This window comes from Leucoraja erinacea, chromosome 26 (genome assembly GCF_028641065.1).
Source record: "Leucoraja erinacea ecotype New England chromosome 26, Leri_hhj_1, whole genome shotgun sequence".
Taxonomy (NCBI): domain Eukaryota; kingdom Metazoa; phylum Chordata; class Chondrichthyes; order Rajiformes; family Rajidae; genus Leucoraja; species Leucoraja erinaceus.
In genome coordinates, this window is record NC_073402.1 from 20,668,284 (window position 1) to 20,690,524 (window position 22,241).

At 40.1% G+C, this 22,241-nt stretch overlaps 1 long non-coding RNA gene across 1 annotated transcript; it reads left to right on the forward strand.

The window, feature by feature from the left end:
• The first annotated feature begins 1,935 nt into the window (after nt 1–1,935).
• LOC129709761 (uncharacterized) lies at nt 1,936–12,614 on the forward strand. Its single transcript, XR_008725571.1, has 4 exons — nt 1,936–3,834; nt 4,343–4,390; nt 5,243–5,343; nt 10,818–12,614. It is a non-coding gene; the product is annotated as an uncharacterized LOC129709761 (long non-coding RNA).
• The last annotated feature ends 9,627 nt before the right edge of the window (nt 12,615–22,241 follow it).

Consider the following 22,241-nt stretch of genomic DNA (forward strand, 5'->3'; position numbering starts at 1 on the left):
TAGCTTGCATGTCATTATACACCACATATAGAATAGTAAATAATTTTGACAAATTTCTGTTCATGGACTCAAAGTTTTAAGAGATATTTCAAGGTTATCTATGGTAGACAAAAATGCTGGAGAAACTCAGCAGGTGAGGCAGCATCTATGGAGCGAAGGAATAGGTGACGTTTCGGGCCGAGACCCTTCTTCAGACTGATGTGGATGTGGGGGGGGGGGGGGGGGGGGGGGGGGAGAAGAATGGAAGATGCGGAGACAGTGGGCTATGGGAGAGCTGGGAAGGCGAGGGGAAGGAGGGAGAAAGCAAGGACTACCTGAAATTGGAGAAGTTCATGTTCATACCACTGGGGTGTAAATCACCCAAGCAGAATATGAGGTGCTGCTCCTGCAATTTGCGGTGAGACTCACTCTGGCTCCAAGGGCCGAATGGCCTACTCCTGCACTTATTGTCTATTGTCTATCTCCGATGCCCTGGTTTGAAACACCTCGTCCTGGGTGCAGATGTGGCATAGACAGAGGAATTGGGAGGTATTGGGAGTAGGGGATAGAGTCCTTACAGGAAGCAGGGTGGGAAGAAGTGTAGTCCAGATGGCCAAGGTTATCTATAGTGACTGGTTCTATGCTGTACATTGTTCTATAAGGTGAAGAACCTGTTTATTGTACTATGTGAGGAGCTTTATTGACATTGGAATGAGACGGCTGAGGAAGATCCTTCCCTGTGGCATAAAGCAGGAGGATCGATCCATAATTACTGCAATCAAACTTGTCTCCTTTCATGAACATAGTCATAATTACCGTGTCTCGAAACCCATCTACCAAGCTCGCCAGCAGTGCAAAAACATCCTTCTTTTTGGCTGCATTCATTGCTATTTTATACAGATTCAATTGGAGTTTTTCAGGGAGAAATAATGCATATGTTTTCTTTTAATTTGTACTGGGAGTATACTGGAGAAGCAATGATCATCTGATAATAAGATTTAATGTAATATTAGTGAGGGACAAAAAATATGATTCTACGCTGGAAAATAGATAACTTCAATGAATCTTGCCAGAATAAAATGGAACAAAATATTATTAGGTAAAACTATGAAGGTACAGTGCATGATCTGTAAGGAGAATATGTTTCAGGTACAGGCTACTGCCTTCCTACAAGGGGGTGGAGATAAGACAACTAAAATCAAGGCACCCTGGAATGGATATTAAAAACATGATGAAAGAGGTTGCATAATGCAAGTTAGATGAATACCTCCAGTGAGAGCTACGCTAATTAGGATCGGCTCAGAGGGGGAAGTCCATCTTGTTACAAATGTTGGCCTTGCTGTCATCGTCCGTCCTGAAAAGGGCGCAAGCTTCTGGCGACAATCAGTGGAAGCCATCATTTGTCGAAGTGAAAAGGAAAGTATGACTAATGAAAGTAAGACAACGACAGAATGTCAAGGAGCAGCTGGTAGAGCCACTGCCTCACAGAGCCAGAGACTCAGGTTTGTTCCAAACCTCGGGCGATGTCCATGCGGTGTTTGCACGTTCTCCCTGTGACTGTGTTAGTTTCCTCCGGCTGCCACGGTTTCCTCCCGCATCCCAAAGATGTGCAGGTTAGTAGGCTCAATGGCCTCTGTAAATTGCCCCTAGTCTGTAAAGAGTACATGAGAAAATAGATAATATAGGACTAGTGTGAATAGGTGTTCAATGGTCAGCATCTACCTTTGATTTAAACCACCATCTGCAGTTCTTTCATACACAATGGTCAGCGTGGTCTTGGTGGACCAAAGGGCCTGTTTCCATGCTGTATCACAGAACTAAACTAAACAAGCAGAGGCAAATTTGGAAAAGAGTATGACAGTTAACAGAAAAATAAATCCCCAGGAATGTAAATTATTAGTAAGTAGTTGGAGAGATGTGGGACCAGTTATGGATTCAGACAGAGATAGATAGATAGATAGATAGAAGCAAAAGGCATAGCTGGAATGTTAAATGAGTATTTTTGTATTGCTCCTTACCAAGCAAGAAGATGCTGCCAGAACCTGAGTAGAAGGAGAGGCAGTGGTGATATTGAATGTGGAGAAAATTAATTGTGGAGAGGGATTAGAAAGTTTGGCTATGTTTTAAGCTAATAAATAATCTAAACCAAGTGGACACATCCTGAGACGGAGGTAGAGGCTGCAGAAGGACATGGCATAATCTTCAGATTCGCCATAGGGAGACAGGAGTGCAAAGGATTTGTAAATGGCAGGTATACACTCTTATTTTTTTTTTAAAGGGAGTAAAAGGATATATTAGGCAACTATAAATCAGTCATTTTAAACCTCAGTTGGAAACAATAATCAGGGGGGGAAATGTGCACACTTGGGGAAGTCATGGTTAGTAAAGGAGAGATAGCACAGATTTATTAACACTGGCAGAAGGAATAAAGTGAGAGACCATAGACCAAGTAGCACAGTTCCATAGGGTAAGCAGAAACAGAGGGACATGAGTGTTTATGTGCATAGATCTTTGAAACTGGCAGAGGATGTTGAGAAGGGGTTTGATATAATATCCTGGGATTCAAAATTGAAGAAGAGTACTAAAGGAGTGCCAGAACATGGGAAATGCCTCCAGCTCTAGTCAGTTAACTTCAGGAAGGATGCAATGGTTTACTGGCATTATCCCAGAGGTCAGATATTGCAGCAATCAGGTTACATTGCAGCAGCTGGGATTGTTCTCCACAGAGTAAAGGTTGAGAGGAGATAGGTACTGTGTATAGACCTGGTTCAGACAGGGTAAAGTAACCTCTTCCTACTGGCAGATGGTTTAAGGATTTTGGAAAACAAATTGAAAATGGTGGCATAGTTTTGAGATGGGGATGCAAGCAGAAAAGTTTTAATTCAAGTTGAAATGGGATGGATGAGAGCTTTCAAAAGGAAATTGGATGGGTACTTGAGATGGAATAACTCTTGGACCTGAGGGGGGGGAAATTGGAGTTTGGAACTGACATGGCTGCTCCACTTGAAATTGGCACAGATTCCGTGGGCCGAATGCTTCCTTTTGTGCCATAACAATTCTATGATTGTAAGTTATTTTAAGAATAATGGTGGACAGTGACAGGCAGTAGCTAATGGGTAGCAGATTCAGCTCTACTTCAAAAAGAAGGAATTAATTTTCATGCAGTTAGGAAATTTAAATTTAGAGGATTTGGAAAATGGCAATGTGATTAAACCCAGAACATTTTTTGTCAGTTGCTTGGCACTGATTATTTAAGTGCGTAATCACTTTAAATCTGTCTAAGCAATTCCAAATGATTTTAGATCACTCAGTATGGTAGCAATGACTTCAAATGCCTACATCTGGTAACATCAATCTAGCGATATTTTCTTTGTGCGCATGGTATAATGTGCATTCTCACACATGCTTGGTATCACTCTTAAGTCGCTGAAAATAACATTAATGTGCAGACTTGAAAGGCTGATCTCATCTTTGACTTCATCTACTTTTCATATTTTGAAACCACTATACAAACCAGGCAGATGTGCTTTGCTGAAGGAAAACGAGGACAGCATACCATGGTGAAGCTTTTACTTGATAATATCTGTCAATGTAGCTAAAGGTAGACCCGACAGTGTTTGAATTTTGCCAGTACCAGTAAATGTGTTAACTCAGAAAGCAACTGATACTTGATAAAAACCATTCTTTTTAGCGATGTTCTAGGGCTGCATAGTAGCACAGTGGCAGAGTTGCCATCTTACAGCACCAAAGACCCAGAGAATCCTGCTGTCAATACAGAGTTTCTACGTTCTCCAGGTGTCTGCGCGGATTTTCCCCGGATGCTCCGGTTTCCTCCCACATTACAACGACGTGAAGGTTTGTAGGTTAATTGGTTTCCGTAAGTTGTCTTTTTTTTATTTTGAAAGAGGAGCTTGCCAGCTGCATGTGTGGTGCATCAGTCACCATGCCCGTCGGAAACCAGCAACACTGCCTTACTAATGTTTTCAATGATTTAATAATAATAATAATAAAGTAACTTGTCCCTAGTTTATAGGATAGAACTAGTGTATGGGTGATCGCTGGTCGGCATGGATTTTGTGGGCCAAAGGTCCTGTTTCCACATTGTATCTCTAAACTAATAAACTAAATGTAATTTGTAAAAGAAAGACAGAATCAGTTTGTCCATTAATCACTCTCAAACTAAGGCATGAATCAGGAAAAGACCATGACAAAGAAATTAAGAAATCTACCATGCTTAACAATGCAGAGCCTACTCAGCATTCAATAAGATCATGGCTGATCTTGGCATAAACACAATTTTCCTTTCACCCCATACTGCTCAACCCCTTTACAGAAAGCTAAGTCAATTTTTGTATTTTTGCAGATACTCACTCAAGTCCTTTCCATCTCTGTGGATCCCCTTCAATGGCAGGTAAGCAGGGAATGGATCCCATTGTTATATTCACCTGGCAGCTGTAGAAGGAAAGTATAATTTAATTGGTAAGTTGAATACTTGCAAGTTCTACTATCCAGATTTTACTTGCATTGGCATGAAATTCAGGGATTGAGTCACAACAACCCTAAAAAATTGGGGATAAGTAACTCTAATAGTAATTCCAGGTCTGAATACAATTTGCTGGTAACCACAACCCCCTCTAGGACTTGGATAGGTGGATGTCATGTATTACAGGTTATTATAATCTTTTACTAATCTTTTACTGTTATATTGTAATAATAGGATAAGATTGAAGGTCAATTCAGAAAATTATTCTAATTAATACCTGCCACGGTGGGTCACAATTTACCATTATATAAAGTCCAAAAAATTTTCTATCAAACCTTCTGTATTTTTAGGAAGTTTTGTATTTTTTGATTTGGTTTAGGTTTACTCACCACATAGTAAAAAAGACATACAGTATTATGCTTATTCGGGTTCCCACTTCTCTAGGAAACATAGAAAAAAGGTGTAGGAGTCGGCCATTCGGCCCTTCGATCATGGCTGATCATCCAAAATCAGTACTCCATTCCTGCTTTTTCCCCATTTCCCTTGATTCCACTTGCCCTAAGAACTAAATTTAACTCTCTCTTGAAAACATCCAGTGAATTGGCCTCCACTGCCCTCTGTGGCAAAGAATTCCACAGATTCACAATTCTCTGGGTGAAAACGCTTTCCTCATCTCAGTCTTTAATGGCCTACCACTTATTCTTAAATTGTGACCCCTGGTTCTTCGCACCTTTCCACAACCATTTGAACCTATACCTTTTCATCTTTTGCTTTTATTAGTTGCAATAGAGATGCTGCCCGTCCCGCTGAGGTACTCCAGCATTTTGTGTCTATCTCCAGTGTAAACCAGCATCTGCAGTTCCTTCTTACACAAAGTACAGGTAATATTGATTCCAATTCTAATTCTGGCTAAAAATGTGAAAGATATCAGTCAAAATTGCATTTACCTTTTTGACAGCTGATTCCAAATATATTTAAAGAACTAAGGATATTTAAATCCATTCAGCCTAATTTGTCTGTGCCAGAAGTTTATGTTAAAGCAATCCAACACTTTCCACTTCAATAACAATTTCCTTTCCACTATACTCTAATAATCTGCTTCAAACATTGACAATAATTAGCTTTTCTTTTAGATCTTCCCATAGTGTAGTTATTTCATTGAATTGCTAATAGTTCTGTAATCGGTTGTACAGGTATTGTTAAAAATATATAAAACAATTGCAAAATAATAATAGAATACTGTATATAACGATATAAATCATGTTTAACTGTTCACTCAGCTAATATACAAACAGCTTTATTTTTAATACATTACGATTTAAAATGTTGCATGTATGACCTTCCTAAGTCAAAAGCAAATGTAAACTTGGCAAAGTTAGACACAAAAAGCTGGACTAACTCAACGGGACAGGCAGCATCTCTGGAGAGAAGGAAAGGGTAACGTTTCAGGTCGTGACCCCTCTTCAGACTGGTTAGGGATAAGGGAACCGAGAGATATAGATGCTGATGTAAAGAGATAAAGAACAATTAATGAAAGATATGCAAAAAAGTAACGATGATAAAGCAAACAGGTAATTGTTAACGGTTTGTAGGGTGAAAATGAGAAGCTAGTGTGACTTAGGTGGGACAGGGATAGAGAGAGGGAATGCTGGGGCTACCTGAAGTGAGAAAAATCAATATTCATACCACTGGGCTGTAAGCTGCCCAAATGAAACATGAAATGTTTTCCTTCAATTTGCGTTCAGTCTCACTCTGACAATGGAGGACACCTGGGACAGAAAGATCAGTCAGTGTAGCAGATTGGTCCACAAGTTAAACATGTTTGGTTTCCAGATTCTTAATTTATTCCTTCAAGTCTTTCATCTTGGATTCAGTTCAAGGACCTGATGTTAATGATTACATTTTGTTAACCATTATTGCAGCAAATACTAATTATTTAAAAGAACCAGAAAATAACAATTTGATCCTGCTGAGTCTGATCCAAGAAGTAGAATCTCTCACTACAGCCCTCCGTTGCCCCGATTGCCCGTCAATCCTTTGAATGATATTGAATAAACTACAGAGAAACTGTGCAATTAGACACAAAATGCCGGAGTAACTCAGCGGAACAGGCAGCATCTCCAGAGAGAAGGAATGGGTGACGTTTCAGGTCGCAATCCTTCTTCAGACCGAGGGTCAGGGGAGAGGGAAACTGGAGATATGGATGGGGACAAAGAGAATGTAACATGTGAAAAAGACAGGTCAAAGCAGACCATGATTAAGGACATGTAGAATGGTTCATTGTTGGTTGAGGGGAAGGTGGCAATGGCTTTACAGTGCATTTGGCTCGCCGGCTCTCAATTAGTGTGAATGCTCATCATCGGTATTTCTGCCCTCAATTTCATCTCACCTTTCACTGTAGCTTTTCCTTCCTTCATCCGTTACACCGTTAATGAACTCCCCTTATTTGTACTGGCTAATTAGAGTCACAGCACAGCCAGAAACAAGACTTTCGGATCAACTATCAAATGCACTTCTATACCAATCCTATTTACCATAATTTAGTTCATACGCCTCTATCCTTTGGCAATTCAAGTGTTCATCTTGATACTTCTTAAATTTAATGTGAGTTCTGTCTCCACTTTCCGATCAACCAGTCCAGTCTTGACTCCAACACATTCTGGGTGAAAAAAATCTTCTTCTGAACTTATTCCAAATCGATCCCTTCAGGCTTTGCACACATCTACTCTGGGGAAATATTTCCCATTATCTACTCCATCTATGTCCCTCATAATTTTGGATACCTCTATCAAATCCCTTCTCCACTCCACTCCAAGGGAAACAAACTAATCTTTCCTTATAACTGAAACACTCCATTCTAGGCGACATGTGGATGAATCCCCACTGCACACATTCTAGCACAGTCACATCTCTCCAAGCTCCATAATGTATATAACCCCACCATAATGTAGCCCCTCTCCTGAATTTGTAATGCATGTTAAGAATCAATCACAGTTTTACAGGGCTTACAATCATATATTGTGCAGATTTACATAAAATATGCAGCACAGAGGCAGAACCTTAGGCCCAATCCTCCCCCAAGGCTTATACTTTGCACATTTTTCTTCCCATTCCATCTACCTGATCTTAGTCTTTCTGATGTCAGTGTCTTAGAGCTTGGAACAGGCCCTTCGGCCCAACCTGCCAACGCCGACAAACAGGGCCCATCTATTCTAGTTGCACCTACCTGCGTTTGGCCCATATCCTTCAAAACCAGTCCCATCCATGTACCCATGTACCTGTCCAAATGTCTCTTAAACACTGTGTAACTGCCTCAAACACCTCCTCCGGCAATTTGTTCCGTACCCCCTCCACGCTTTGTGTAAAAAAGTTGCCCCTCATTCAGCTATTTTCCTTCTGAATCCACTTAGCTATCTTCCACAACCTCTGGTGGTGAATTCCACTCCACGAATGCCCTATGAGGAAAAATATATTCTCCTTTTACTTTATTGGATTTTAAATTAGCAATATTATTCTTGTGGTTCTGGATTAGGTTTCTCCCATGAGGCAAAATGTTCTCTCCACATCTGCACTGTCCAAGCAATGAAATATATATTTTTTAGGTCATCTCTCATTTTGAGAGAAAGATATTTCTAACCTGTTCACTCTTTACAACTCATTCATTTTTTCAGTATTGATGTGGATATGGCTGAAGCTCTCAGTCCTCTGGTAACAGCATTCTAAATATATATTATGATACATTTATCTCCACGGATGACACTAAGCCAGTGTTAGCTGTGCTTTGGAGCAGTGGGCAAATGTACAGTACAGTGGCACTCCGGTGGAGCCTGACCAGGTCATTGAAGGTAGGCCAGGTATCTATGATAGCAAAAGGATTTGAGTATAGGAGCATCCCTGCATTTAAAACCTTATACCATGGAGATATTCAGATGTGATCTGGGATGTCAGGACTGTAATATTTAAACTTGCTTCTTTTGGCTTAGCCATGGACTGCTTTTATTGATTGTATCTCTCAATCCCTCGCTCTAAAACAGTTTAATTTTCTGAGTTGAAGTCGACATTTCTGTTGCTTACCTTAGTCCATGACCTAACATTTATCTTTATTTATTTGTTCCTCGACTACTTAACTTCCTTGACCATAAGGTTTCTATCTTTTTGCTTTATTATGTTGATTTTTTCCTCTCAGCGCCAGTCAGAAAGCAAGTTTGATATTATCTATAAATTTTCACATCTAGTTATCAGTTCAGTTTAGTTTATTGTCACGTGCACCGAGGTACAGTGAAAAGCTTTTGTTGCATGCTAACCAGTCAGCGGAAAGACAATACATGATTACAATCGAGCTATTTACAGTGTATACTGTAGATACATGATAATGGAATAAGGTTTAGTGCAAGGTAAAGCCAGTAAAGTTGGATCAAAGATAGTCCAAAGAGGTAGATAATAGTTTGGAGGTGCTCTCTTGTTGTGGCAGGATGATTCAGTTGTCTGATAACAGTTGGGAAGAAACAGTCCCTGAATCTGTAAAAGTTATAGCCATACAGTGTGTAAATAGGCCCTTCAGTCCAACTTACCCACCCTGGCCAACATGTCCTAGCTACACTGCCTGTGTTTGACCCATATCCCTCTAAACCTGTCCTATCCATGTCCCTGTATAAATATTTCTTAAATGTCAACTACCTCCTCCGGCAGCTCGTTCCATACACCCACCACCCTTTGTGTGAAAAAGTTACTGCTCAGGTTCCTATTAAATCTTCCCCCCCTCACCTTAAACCTCTAGTTCTCGATTCCCTTACTCTGATCAAGAAATTTGTGCGTCTATTCCTCTCATGATTTTGTACACCACTATAAGATCACCCCTCATCCTCCTGCGCTCCAAGGAATAGAGTTCTAACCTGCTCAACCTCACCCTATAGCTCAGGCCCTCGTGTCCTGGCAACATCCTCGTTAAACTTCTCTGCGCCCTTTCCAGTTTGACAACATCTTTCTTATATCATGGTGCCCGAACTGAACATAATACTCTAAATGCAGCCTTATCCAATGTTTTATATAACTGCAGCATGACCTCCCAACTTCTAAACTCAATACCCTGACAGATGAAGACCAATGTGCCAAAAGTCTTTTTGACCACCCTATCTTCTTGTGATGCCACTTTCAACAAACTATGAACATGCATTTCTAAATCCCTCTGCTCTGCAACACTCCCCAGAGCCCTATCATTCACCGTGTTGATCTTGCCCATGTCAATCTTCCCAAAATGCAACAACTCACATTTCTCTGTATTAAATTCCATCAAACATTCCTCAGTTCACATTGCCAACAGATCAAGATCCTGCTACAATTTTTGAAAACCAGCTTCACTATCTACAATACCACCCACTTCTGTGTCATCTGCAAACTTGCTAATCATGTCATGTACACTCTCATCCAACTCATTGATATAGATGACATACGGCAATGGGCCCAGCACCAATACCTTGAGATACACCAATAGTCACAGGCCTCCAGTCCAAAAAGCAAACTTCCACCATCATTGGCTTCCTTGCATGAAGCCAATTTTCTATCCATTCAGCTAACTCTCCTTGGATCCCATGGGATCTTACCTTCCAGAACAGCCTACCATGAGGAACCTTGTTGAATGCATTGTTGAAATGCACAACATTTGCCACCCTCCAGTTTTCCAGCACCTTGCCTGTATTTAACAATGACTCGTAAATCAGGCAGGGCTCCTGCAATTTCCTCTCTTGCTTCCCTTGCTATACAAAAGTATCTTCTTCAGTGACGGTATTACTTTGTACAGAGAAACATAAAGAACTTTACATTACTTGCATGGAAGCTATTATATCTAATGTCAAGACATGGGGACAAAATGTGGGCAAAAGAAATCCATTGTTAATTCCCAATCAAGTGCTGCTCCCTTAAATAGTTGATTTTCCAATATGCAAACAGTAAACCTCTATTACGCTGTTTCTATGTCCCAATGAAAATGTTACTGTTTAATCTTTGTCCCGATACTCCAGTTTTCCTAATTCTAAGCTCTAATCTTCCATTGCACATGTGCTAACATCAGAAAAGCATTACGATCTTAATGGCATCCGTGCGTTATGAGAAAATCTAGAGGCAATCTGCACAGTTGGATTCTTCATTCCGTATTTAAGCAAGCAAAATAACACACAGAATGACATAAACACTAAAGAGCTGGAAAAAGGGAATTCCCATAATAATAGAGAAAAAAATATATATATATATATATATATATATATACAGAGTACAGCATTGCGCATGCATTGTGTACCATTTAGCTCAGATCATGAACACTGATAATCTGAGTTGTGTTGGATCTTGTTTATTCCCACAGAGTGTGGCAGAAATTGGCAGAAGAAAAAACAGATGTGGACTGAAGCAACGTTGAATCCTACTTTGCCATTGGCCCCTGGCCAACAACATCAAATGTACCCACTTGAATGTCAGAAGCAAAATCCTGACTTTCATCAACATTTGGGCTGAGACTTCAACAATACTGTCTAATATTTCACAGAAATAGATTTCCTTTCATTGCACTTGTATTTGGACATCTGTTCATCCAGGTGCAAAATGACAGAAGATAGAAACAGAACACTTCTGTGGTACACAGGGACAGATTGGCAAAACAGATCATGTGCATTGGTGTTCAGTTGCGTAACTTGGTTGTTTATGTGTGCATTATTGTTCATAAGGGATAGTTTTATGCCACCACAAAATCTAAGTAGCATGAATATGAGTTATGAGCTCTTGTGTTCTTGACCCAGCTACCAACTCAAGGTCACATCGATATCATCTTCATCTATCCTCTACGTTATTCTGTTTTACAAATAAATCAGGTGTAGGGACACTGCAATGGCATTCTTCAAGTGAACTTAATCTATGGCAAGAAAGAAGGTGGAAAATAAGAATCAACAAATTTCAATGGTGATGAACAAATTATCAAACTCTGCGTGTAATTTTCTACATATTTTCATTTCCACTAAAACTTCTGATTAAGAAAAAGACCCAATTTAAATTGGAAACATTGAGAAATATTTAAATCAAAGAAAGAATGAGATCTGGCCCCTCTACCATGTACTTGTTAGTTTGACTGGAAAACCACTTCAATGAGCAGAAGTGAGAAAATTGTTCCGTGACAAGTTAATTCTAAGACCAAACAAAAATGATAAAAGGTGTTATTTATTATAGGGTTTCTCAAGCTTCCTCAAGCAGTTCTTAATTAACAGTTCTTGCCTAGATTCTCAAAATTCTCTCAGCATCTAAGCTACCGACTGAATTAAGTTTTCTATCAAGAACATAAATTAAACTGCGGAACATTATTTTACTCATTATACCAAGAAGAGGCTATTTACACTTTTCTGGTTTTCCGGGATTTGGGAAAGGAAAGGAATCTTTAACTCAGTAATATCCCTGGATAATGGATCTGGCCAACTCATCAATTTTATGGCCAGGGAATTATAACACCCCAGTTGCAATCTGTGAATTTGAAATAGACCAGAAATTCAACAATTGGTCTTCCTGGTCTGGATCCCCTGTTTAAGAACTTGAAAAAATTCAATATAATTTCTTGTACTTTATTTTGTCATAGCTCAATGCCTCAGTTTCATCTGTTTCTATTTCATTTTGATGATATTTTATATAAACGAATGTCTGCGTCAGGGCTCAACAAGAAAATTGTATTTTCAAGCTTTGAAACAAATATATTTAAATCTAGACTTGCCACAAAATTCTTGCTTTTCACTTCAATACAAACTTATTTTTCTGGATTTAACTGATTTCCTCTGTTTGTAGTTTAGTCTAGTTTAGTTTAGATATACAGAGCTGAAACAGGCCCTTCGGGTCCACGCCGACCAGCGATCCCCGCACACTAACATTGTTCTACACACACTAGGGACAATTTACACTTTTACCAAGCCAATTAACCTATATAGCTGTACGTCTTTGGAGTGTGGGAGGAAACCGAAGATCTCGGAGAAAACCAATGCGATCACGGGGAGAACGTACAAACTCCATACAGACAGCACCTGTAGTCGGGATCAAACATGGGTCCCAGTGCTGCAAGCGCAACAGTGTTTATTGAAATCACGTGACCTCTTAAGACTCATATATGCAGTTTTGTTAAGAAGCAGAAGAAATGTCTTCACATAATCTCTACTATTTATATATGTTCAACTATATAAGGTGTTATAAACATATAAAGTTGATGAGCAAAACGTATCCTCAGTTGCTTTGGCTAAAGACCCCATATTGTACTTATAAAATCAGTTCCAACATTGCCAACCTCTCTAGACATATAGCTGTTTATTTAAACCTCCATGGACATATTTAATCTGTTGGCCACAAAAATAATTCATGTCTGCTAAAACAAAGTCATCGGAACAGTGTAATTTAAATTTTCAGTGCAAACATTAAGATTTTGCATGTCAGTGACCTGTGCTGGCGCAGCGCTCTGCCCACATTTCCACAATGTTTTGTACTAATTCATCTGCAGGTTCCTGTTCAAAGGTATTTTTATTGGTCACATTCACATACACAGAGGTGTAATTAAGTGAAATGCTTTTAGCCATTTTGCAGCACACAAAAAAAGAATACAGACATAACACCAGTGAGAGTCTTAAACACAAAGAACATCCCCCCACAATGGCTCCCACCATGAGGGAAGGCACAAAGTCCAGTCCTCAACCCCAGTTCACCCATAGTCGGGCCTATTGAGGCCTCCACAGTTGCCTCTACGGAGGCCCGATGTTCCTAGCCGTTCTCGCCGGGTGGTGGTGCTCCGGCGTCGGGAGAGTCCTCACAGCGGCTTGGGAACCCTGGAACGGCCGCCTCCGTACTGGAGGCCGCGGCTTCCGAAGCCGACAAGGCCGCGCCGGTTGGAGCTCCACAACTAGCGATCTCGTCGCGAGATCCCAGGCTCCCGGTGTAAAGATCGGCGCCGCCGCTCCGCGATGTTTTTTACCCGGCTCCAGCGGCCCAGGCAAGGCTCCCCAGTCCCGATAGCGCTCCAGCTCTGTGCCACTGCCGAAGCCGAGTTTGGGTGGTCCGCGACAGGAAAACGCCGCTCCAGGCCCGCTGGTAGGCCGCGCGAGGACTCACCGGTCTAGACTCCAAACAAAACACTTTAACGAACCAGACAACTGCTGGCAAGGCATCGCCCACATCATCATGACATTGAAATAGCGCTCCAGCACCATGTGCCACCGCCATCCAAATGCAAGGTTTAAGCTTAATCTCCATTGCTGTCTGCATGGATTTGTATTTAACCCTGTGACTGCATGCAAATGCTCCAGGTGTTTTGGTGTGCTTCTACTACATCTCAAAAGTGTTAGTAGATTAATTGGCCACTGTAAATTCGCTCCTTGTGTTTTGGTGAAAGATAGCATCTGGTAGCAATTGATAGGAAAGTGGGAAAGATAAAATTAGTTAGCATCAAATTAGTGTAAAAATGAGTGCTGGATGGTTGGCATGGGTGTGTCGAAGAGCTTATTTCTGAGGGGGCATATACAGAAAAAGCAAGTCCTCCAATACTTTGCAAGTTTTCTTAGAGCTTATGCAATTTTTATTTCTTATTCACAAGGCCTCAAAAGCCATTGTATCTGTAAATGCTTTGGGGAAAAAATAACAAGCTTTATTATTTCAATATGATACTCATAATTGTGTAGTATCTGCACTGTACTGTAGGATGTTCAAGACTTTCATTAATGATGCTGGTCCCAGTGATAATATCATATTTGAAGGAGACAGTTTTGCAGTTCAGAGTTGTCCAACAAGATAACAGCTGTGCAGGTGTTGTGCAGATAAGATCTGCAGACTTATCCTGGTATTGATCTGCACCCATTGCATCCTATTTACCATCATTGCAGTGTGGGCAGATCACTGGGGGTCATGAGCAATTTGCCCCTACTGAATGGTTGTGATGTACATATAACAACAACATATCAACACATAGGTTAAAGCTACACTTAATATAATTTACTTGAAATGCTACCGTGTACATTCAGCAGTGGTATGAGAACTGGTTTGAGTTGTGCTGATAAAATGGTGTTTTAAATAGTGATTTTGTTGTCAGAACCATAAAGGAGATTCTGCCTAAGATCATACTGTGGCTGTGCAGAGTAATGATAGTTTCTGTTGTTTCTGCACCAGAATGCTAAAGCCGCTGTCCCACTTTCACAATCTAATTCACAACCTCTGCCGAGTTTGCCCTTGACTCATACTCGCAGCATGTTCGCCACAAGGTCGCAGGAGGTCATAGGAGGTCGTAGGTAGGTCGTGATGCTAGTCATAGGCACTCGTGGCCTCAAGTAGGTTGCTGCGTTTTTTCTAGCCTGATAAAAAAAATGTCCACGAGTAAAAAAAAAAGGTCGACATAGAAAAAATCAATACTTTTTACTCGTAGGTAGGTTGTGGGTAGGTCGTAGTAGGTTGTGATGCTAGTCGTAGGTAGTCCTAGGTAGTCGGAGGCAGTCGAAGGTAATAGCTCCTGGGTGAAAAAAAGGTCAGTTTTTAAAAAAAGGTTATTTAAACAGCAGAACGTGTCACCTCTGTCATTCCAAGGCATGTTCATTCATAGCTGGAGAGATTTTTGGAGAGGAGACTTGTGTTTTAGAGATGGCACCAAAAAGGCAACAGCGCAGGAAGAGGGCACAATCCTAAAATAAAACGGCCATGCAGGTGTTGCCCACCTAAGAGGAGGAGTGGCAGGAGGTGATAGTGCAGGAGGAGGTAGTCCTGCATGAGAGACCCCTGGAGGAGGAGACGAGGGTGGTAGTATATGTCCCCACCACCACCCCATCCTTCACTGCCTCATTTGAAGGCAGCAAAGCAGGCCTTTCTCCTGTGCCTGACACAGCATCAGAGGCAGATGCCCCATTGGTGGTGCGGGTGGGCTGGAGGAAGGTTGTGCCCTACACCTTCACCAGGCAGCAGGAGGGGGAACTTGAGGAATGGTTCCAGCAGAATGCCATCCTGTACGAAAAGGAAAATGAGGGGTACAGGGACAGGAACAAGAATGGCATGCTTGCTATCCACTGCCCCACATGTGTGCTTAAAGTTCCATCTTTTGTCAAAGCCCAGCACCACTCTCTTCCAGTCATCTGGTGTACTGGGACAGTCCATCATATCATCTCCATTCACCGATTGAGACCTCTTCTTGTGTTTCCTTTTCACCCTTGCTCTTCCCCTTCTGCCTTTATTAAAAGGCTGCTGAAGCAAAAGGGCTATTGCAAACAGCAGTAAAACGTACGTCGTCGAAGCCAGTCTTCAACATAGTCGAAGGAGGTCGAAGGAGGTCTTCTTCATGGTCGTGGGAGGTCCTCAACATAGTCGTGGGAGGTCCTAGGCATAGTCGTGGGAGGTCGTACACATAGTCGTGGAAGGTCGTAGGAGGTCGTAGGTTATCGCGACCTTGATTTTTTTTTAGGTCGTTTAAGGTCGTCAGAGGTTGCGATTTAGGTCGTGAAAGCGGGACAGGGACATATTGTTTCACCTCTTTCTCAGTCTAAAAATGCCATAAGCAACACCTGCTCATCGGAGTACTAATATGAAGGGTGTGATAAAAGAAGCAATTTATTGGGGGTGTCAGTAGCTTTGAGGCTGCAAAGTCATTGCTGTAAGAATCCAGTAACTTTTTTGAAATAGTTTTTATTTAGTTATCCCTCTTGGAAAAAAACTTTAAACGTTCTACAAATATATTTCTGCCCTTTTCATTACTTAATTGTCAGGGAACAAACAGTAGAAAAATGAAAATATCAGAAACTCATTGCGACGTCATAAATATCCCCTTGTTTAGTTTATTTACACATGCTTTAAACAAGAGACCACACATGCCCCAATTTGTTTGAATTGTGATACTCTTCAATCAACTGTAAGGTTTCATAAACAAGTAGCACACTCCACATTTAAAAAATACATTAATTAACGCAAACCTAGTTTGTAAATATTAATTTACGAACAGGGGGAGCAAGAGTAAAGTGTTAAATCACTCATGCTCTTCTGTATATTCTCTCATTAGATATGAGCATCACTTGCACGGGCAGAATTTAAAATCCAACCTTATTTGACCCTAAAAAACATTGGTGTAAACTACTTCTTTGAACCACGGCAGTCAATCTGGTGAATGTAGTCCCACAATGTTACTAGAGTTTCAGAATTTTGACCCAGTACCAATATATCGTTAAGGAGTAACGATATATTACCGAGTTAATATGACACACCGTAGCGGAAAAACAGCAGACATGGTATTCCCATGCATCTGTTGACCCTGATCATCTTAGCTGCAGACACCATGGATTTGTGAGATGTTGTTGGAGAAGCATTGCCAAGATGTTAGAATTCATTTTGTAGATGGGTATGCACTGCACCCACAGTCTACCATTAATGGGGGATATCAACATTCATAGTACAGGTAGTATGGGCTGCCAAACAAATAGGATGTTTTTTTTCTGTATAGTGTCAAACACTTTAGGAGTTATTGGATTTGCGTCTATCTGCAGATATTTAATCACACTCCCGAATGTGTCCTCCAAATTGGACACCATCCTAATGTGGAAATATTTCACTGGTCTTTCATCATTTGACATGTTTCATTCCAGCAACTCTCTGTTCAGCAATAGGGTAAAGAGTACCTTCACCAGAAAGACTGCAGTAGTTGAAAAAGACAGCGCACCATAATCTTCTAAAACAATGAAATATGAGCATGAAATATTGGCCTTCTTATCGACACCCAAAACCTGAAAAAAACAAATAAATGGGTGCAATTGGTGTCATGCCATTGGTTCCAACAGACAATTAAATCATATGTGATGTGTACTTCATTTAGAAACATAGAAAATAGGTGCAGGAGTAGGCCATTCGGCTCTTTGAGCCAGCACCGCCATTCAATATGATCATGGTTGATCATCCAAAATCAGTACCCAGTTTCTGCTTTCTCCCCATATCCCTTGTTTACTGTTTATCTCCCTGGTTTATGTTTACCCCCCTGATAGTTGCTTCTTGCTAGACTTACTGACCATCTATTTCATAAATTTACATTGACCCAGAATTCACAACATCTGGAAAGCAGCTATATTTGTGATTTCAAGTTTAAATTTTACGATAAATCATTTTTTGAGTACATCAATTAAATCATCTTTCAGGATTGTTCATCCATCTGTTCAACACCAGAATTGTAATAAATGTTATCACAAATTTACATAAACCAGCTTCAAACTTGCATTTCAACTTTAATAATAAATGTTAAATGTAATTGGGTGGCACAGGCAAGTGTCCTTTCACTTCATGGTCTGAAATTTTCCCATAGAGACTGGAATGAGGAACTCTCTGCTGCCTGCAAGGATCCCAGAAATGTTAATCACAACTGCATTAATCCAGTTCTACTTAGGGTTTGACATGTTCCCATTCTGGGAAATGCTTGATGAACTGCTATCATAGAATAAGGAATACACCAACGTACATCACAGGAGTGTGTAGGAAATTAAAAATGGACTGAAACCAATTGAAACTTTAATTCATAGGCCAATTTTGTAACGTGCTGGAAAGGTGATAAGGTCCAGAGACAGGCACTCAGAGGTTAAAAACATGGAGGGAGAATGCTGCTATCAATAATAAAACAAAGGTTTGGAATGTCACAAAACGTGTACTTAACAGAAGATGTGGGACGGGAGAGGTTTGTGGAATTAAGATGGGAAAAGTTTATAGAAACATTTATAGATAATACTTAAGATCTAAAATATGATATAAATCAACCAAAAGAACGACAGCAGGACATATATGTGTTGTAGAGTATTAGTGAGCAACATCTCAGGCTGGAAGTTAAAGATCAATCAAATCAAGTTGTGGATGACTCTCAGAAAGCTGAAGAAAGTCTAAATCACAGGGACAGAATCATCAACAGTGCTGCACACTGAACTGGATCCTCCGATGAAGGTGAAATATTGGAAGCCAATATTGGAATCCAGGGGTTTTCTAGATTCAGCTGCTATTGAAAAAGTACACAAACAAATTCTCACTAAGCATTTTCCTAAGTAAGTTTCAACCTTTGGTTAACTATTTTTAATAATCTTCTTCCTAAAAGCAAGTATCATCAAATTCGGGAACAGCTTTTTCCCCACTGTTATCAAACTAATGAATGGTCCTTTCATTAGTCCCAAACTATTCACCATGTGAAGGAAGGAGTGCGAGTGACAATATTAAGAAAAAATTCTGAAATACAGTTGCAAGTGAAATAACATCTAAATCATTACTATGTCCAATTGCACAATCAGTTAGCAGGTGAGATACTGCCAAATGTCAAATCTCTTCAAAGTTCTGTGAGCGGGAAAAAGAAAGGGTTCAACAAACAACGTGCACACAATGGTTTAGGTGCTGTGGAGATGGCAGCAGCAAAAGAGATGACAAGTGGAACCTCTAGCCATCACAATCTTCAAATGAAAGTGACGCTATGAAATTTAAGGACCATTGACAATATCCCCAACAGCTCAGCTATCCACTAAAAGTAGCATGTCATGAGAAGGCAAGGATTCAAGTTTATAATGGACGTCTCTGAGAGAGGTTGTTAATAAGATGCCATTTTGTACCGCTTTTCAATGTGGAATGGTGTTCTAGTTCATGATTTTAGTACTCGAGAAAGAGAAATGCATTAGATTCAAACGCTCAACTTGAGAGTCCTCTTATTTCCAAATGTTCTGCTTCTTGAAGTGTCCTCTGGCCTGACTGCTCCAAGAGAGCAAATAGAAAGACCTAGGTCCGGCATAAGTTTAGTTTAGTTTAGTTTAGTTTAGTATAGTTTAGAGATACAGCGCGGAAACAGGCCCTTCGGCCCACCGGGTCCGTGCCGACCAATGATCCCCACTAATTAGCACCATCCTACACCCACTAGGGACAATTTTTACATATACCAAGCCAATTAACCTACAAACCTGTACGTCGTTGGAGTGTGGGAGGAAACCGAAGATCTCGGAGAAAACCCACGTGAATCACGGGGAGAACATACAAACTCCGTACAGACAGCACCAGTAGTCGGGATCAAACCCGGTCTCCGGCGCTGCATTCGCTGTAAGGCAGCAACTCTACTGCTGCACCACTGTGACAGCCATTTTGTTTTGTTTCCTCAATAAACTGATCAGAAAAGGGATGAAACAGAAATTAACAGGAAGATAATGATATGTTAGAATTGAGCTACAATGGCTGTATTTAAATGAGCACATATAATGCAGAATAAGAGAAGAACCAATACTACTGTTACATAATATGCCACCATGGGAGGCTAAGAAAGGTATACAAGGAGCAGATTATTTTGTGCAGCACAATACAATAGGCTCTATCATAACATCTCAATAGCAAGGTCGTTAAAATTTACATCTCTGCCAAATTGAGTGGTCATTTAAAATAGTGACAACCTCTAGCCACACTCTTTTCAAAACTGCTGAACAGTTACCAAAATTGATTTTACCTTTTTGGATATTTAATTCAAATAATATTTTAATTGTTCTTTCAGAAGAGCATTTTCCTCGGGCCGGAAGAACTATCACCTGAAAATTCCCACACTCCAATTGTCATGAGAAAAATCTCTGCTTGAAGCAGTAGCATGTCTCTTTGTCCATACTCTCTGCTAATGGTAAAGCTTCTAAGGTAAATGAACTTCTTGCCCAAGAAATGGAAGTAGATCTGTGATTAATAACAGACACATGGCAATGGCACACTGATTATATACAAGAAAACAATGCTCAAGTGAAAGTTCCTGTTCACAATTGGAGATCATGTCTCGTCATACCTGCCAAAGTGTAGCCAATCTACTGCCAAAACTACTTTAAATGAAATAATAGAGGTCTTTTTAAAGTTTAAAACAAGGAAATAAGAAGCTGTATCAACCATCTCACAATCACATCTTTTCTAATCAGTTGACAGGGCAAACATTCCCAAACAAAAATACACCAAAATATTAGACTGAAAGGAAATGTTTCTGTGTTTTTCCAATAAATGATCATTTGTACCGAGCCAAAGTTCTATCAAACGATTGTGTTACACCTAAGCCAAAGTCATCAGCCTAGTCCCAAGGATAACGCAAGTCACACAATCAGTACTGTGCCAACACACCCTAATCAAGGTCCTCCTGCACAGTATCAGTTAAGACACCCCCATACATCTACCAAAATAATCCTTCCCAAAAGATAATATATTAAAACAAAAACAATTTATAGTTATTAAATTTGTTTCCCAAATAAAGGAATATTAAAAATTAATAACTGGTAAAATTTCAGATCAATACTGTGCATATTGTTCAGAAATAACATATGTCGAGTGATCTTGAAGTGATTTAATATATTTGGAACTACAGCAGCTGGTGTGAATGTTTCACTGCAGTTTGTATTTGAAAACTGAGATGGTGTTGCCCTCTGCTGCACGTCAATAAATCCTGCAGCCTATTCAAACTGCAGCCAAAACTCAGTCTAAACAGAAATGATTATTGTGAAATCTACAAAAAGCATCGGAAGTCATTTGTTTCAAAATAAACTTTTATGATGTGTCTTTATTTTCTTATCAAGTTAACGGACATTAATATTGGGGAATGGAGCTCTTTCTACTTCTGTTGCAGTGTCACTAAAACACAGGATATTTTCCTTTACTTACTACACCAACCCCAACCTCATTAACAGATTTTCCCAAGAAATTGATCTCCTCTTAATTTTAAAACTGGGTAAACCTCGTTCTATTCCTCGTGCAGCCATACTTTGTCTTGCCAATTGTTAGAAGCTTTACTTTTTTACTTAATTTCCAGAAGGAAGTGAATTGAAACCATCAAACCGCACGGTGGTCTTACAAAAAGGAAAACTTAATCATATCCATCTGATCTGGAATTTTACTGAGGTGCCCAAACCATCAAATAAGAATATCATAGTTAGACAGGACCAATAAATAATTAAAATATGGGAGTAAGCAAAATTTGAATTAATTTTTTCCAAGTGGCATGATTTACAGAGGAGGGCTTTACTTCTAAACAATTATTTTCCTTGAATAGTCGCAAAATTTTAGAGTCATAAAATCCTACAGTACAGAAAAAGGATCTTCATTCCACCATATATGTACTGGCCCATCAAGTCACTATTTATACTATTTGTATTTTCTAGCAATTGGCCTGTAGCAGTCTAAGCCATGGTGATACGTGCTTTTCCAAATACCTGTTAGATGTTGTGGAAGTACCTGTCTCTTCCAACCCACTGAGGCAGCATGTTCTAGACCTCAACCATACGCTAGATGATTAACTTCTGAAAGCGTGCCCTAAATCTCCTACTTTTACCTTAAACATATCCTCTGATTATAGATATCATCGCTAGCAGGGGATGTTTTCTACTCTATTCCATCTAAGTCCCTCATAATATTGTATACCTCAATCAGATCTCTCCTCAGCATTGTCTGCTCAATGGAAAACAAACCCAGCCTATCCTCATAACTAAAATGTTCTATCCCAGGCAACATCCAAGTGAGTTTTGTCGCTATCCTCTCCTGTGCAATCACATGGTTCCTACAATGTGATGATCAGAGCTGTACACAGTATTCCAGCTTTGGCCCAATCAGTGTTTTATCAAATTGTACAATAACCTCCCTGCTCTGTATTCTGTGCTCTTAGAAAGGTAAGGATCCTTTAGGCCTTCTTAATGACGTTTTTACTTCTGCTGTTGACTTCAGAGACCCTTGAACATGTACACCATGTACCCTCTGTTCATCAGTACTTCCTAGGGACCTTTGATTCATTGTGTAT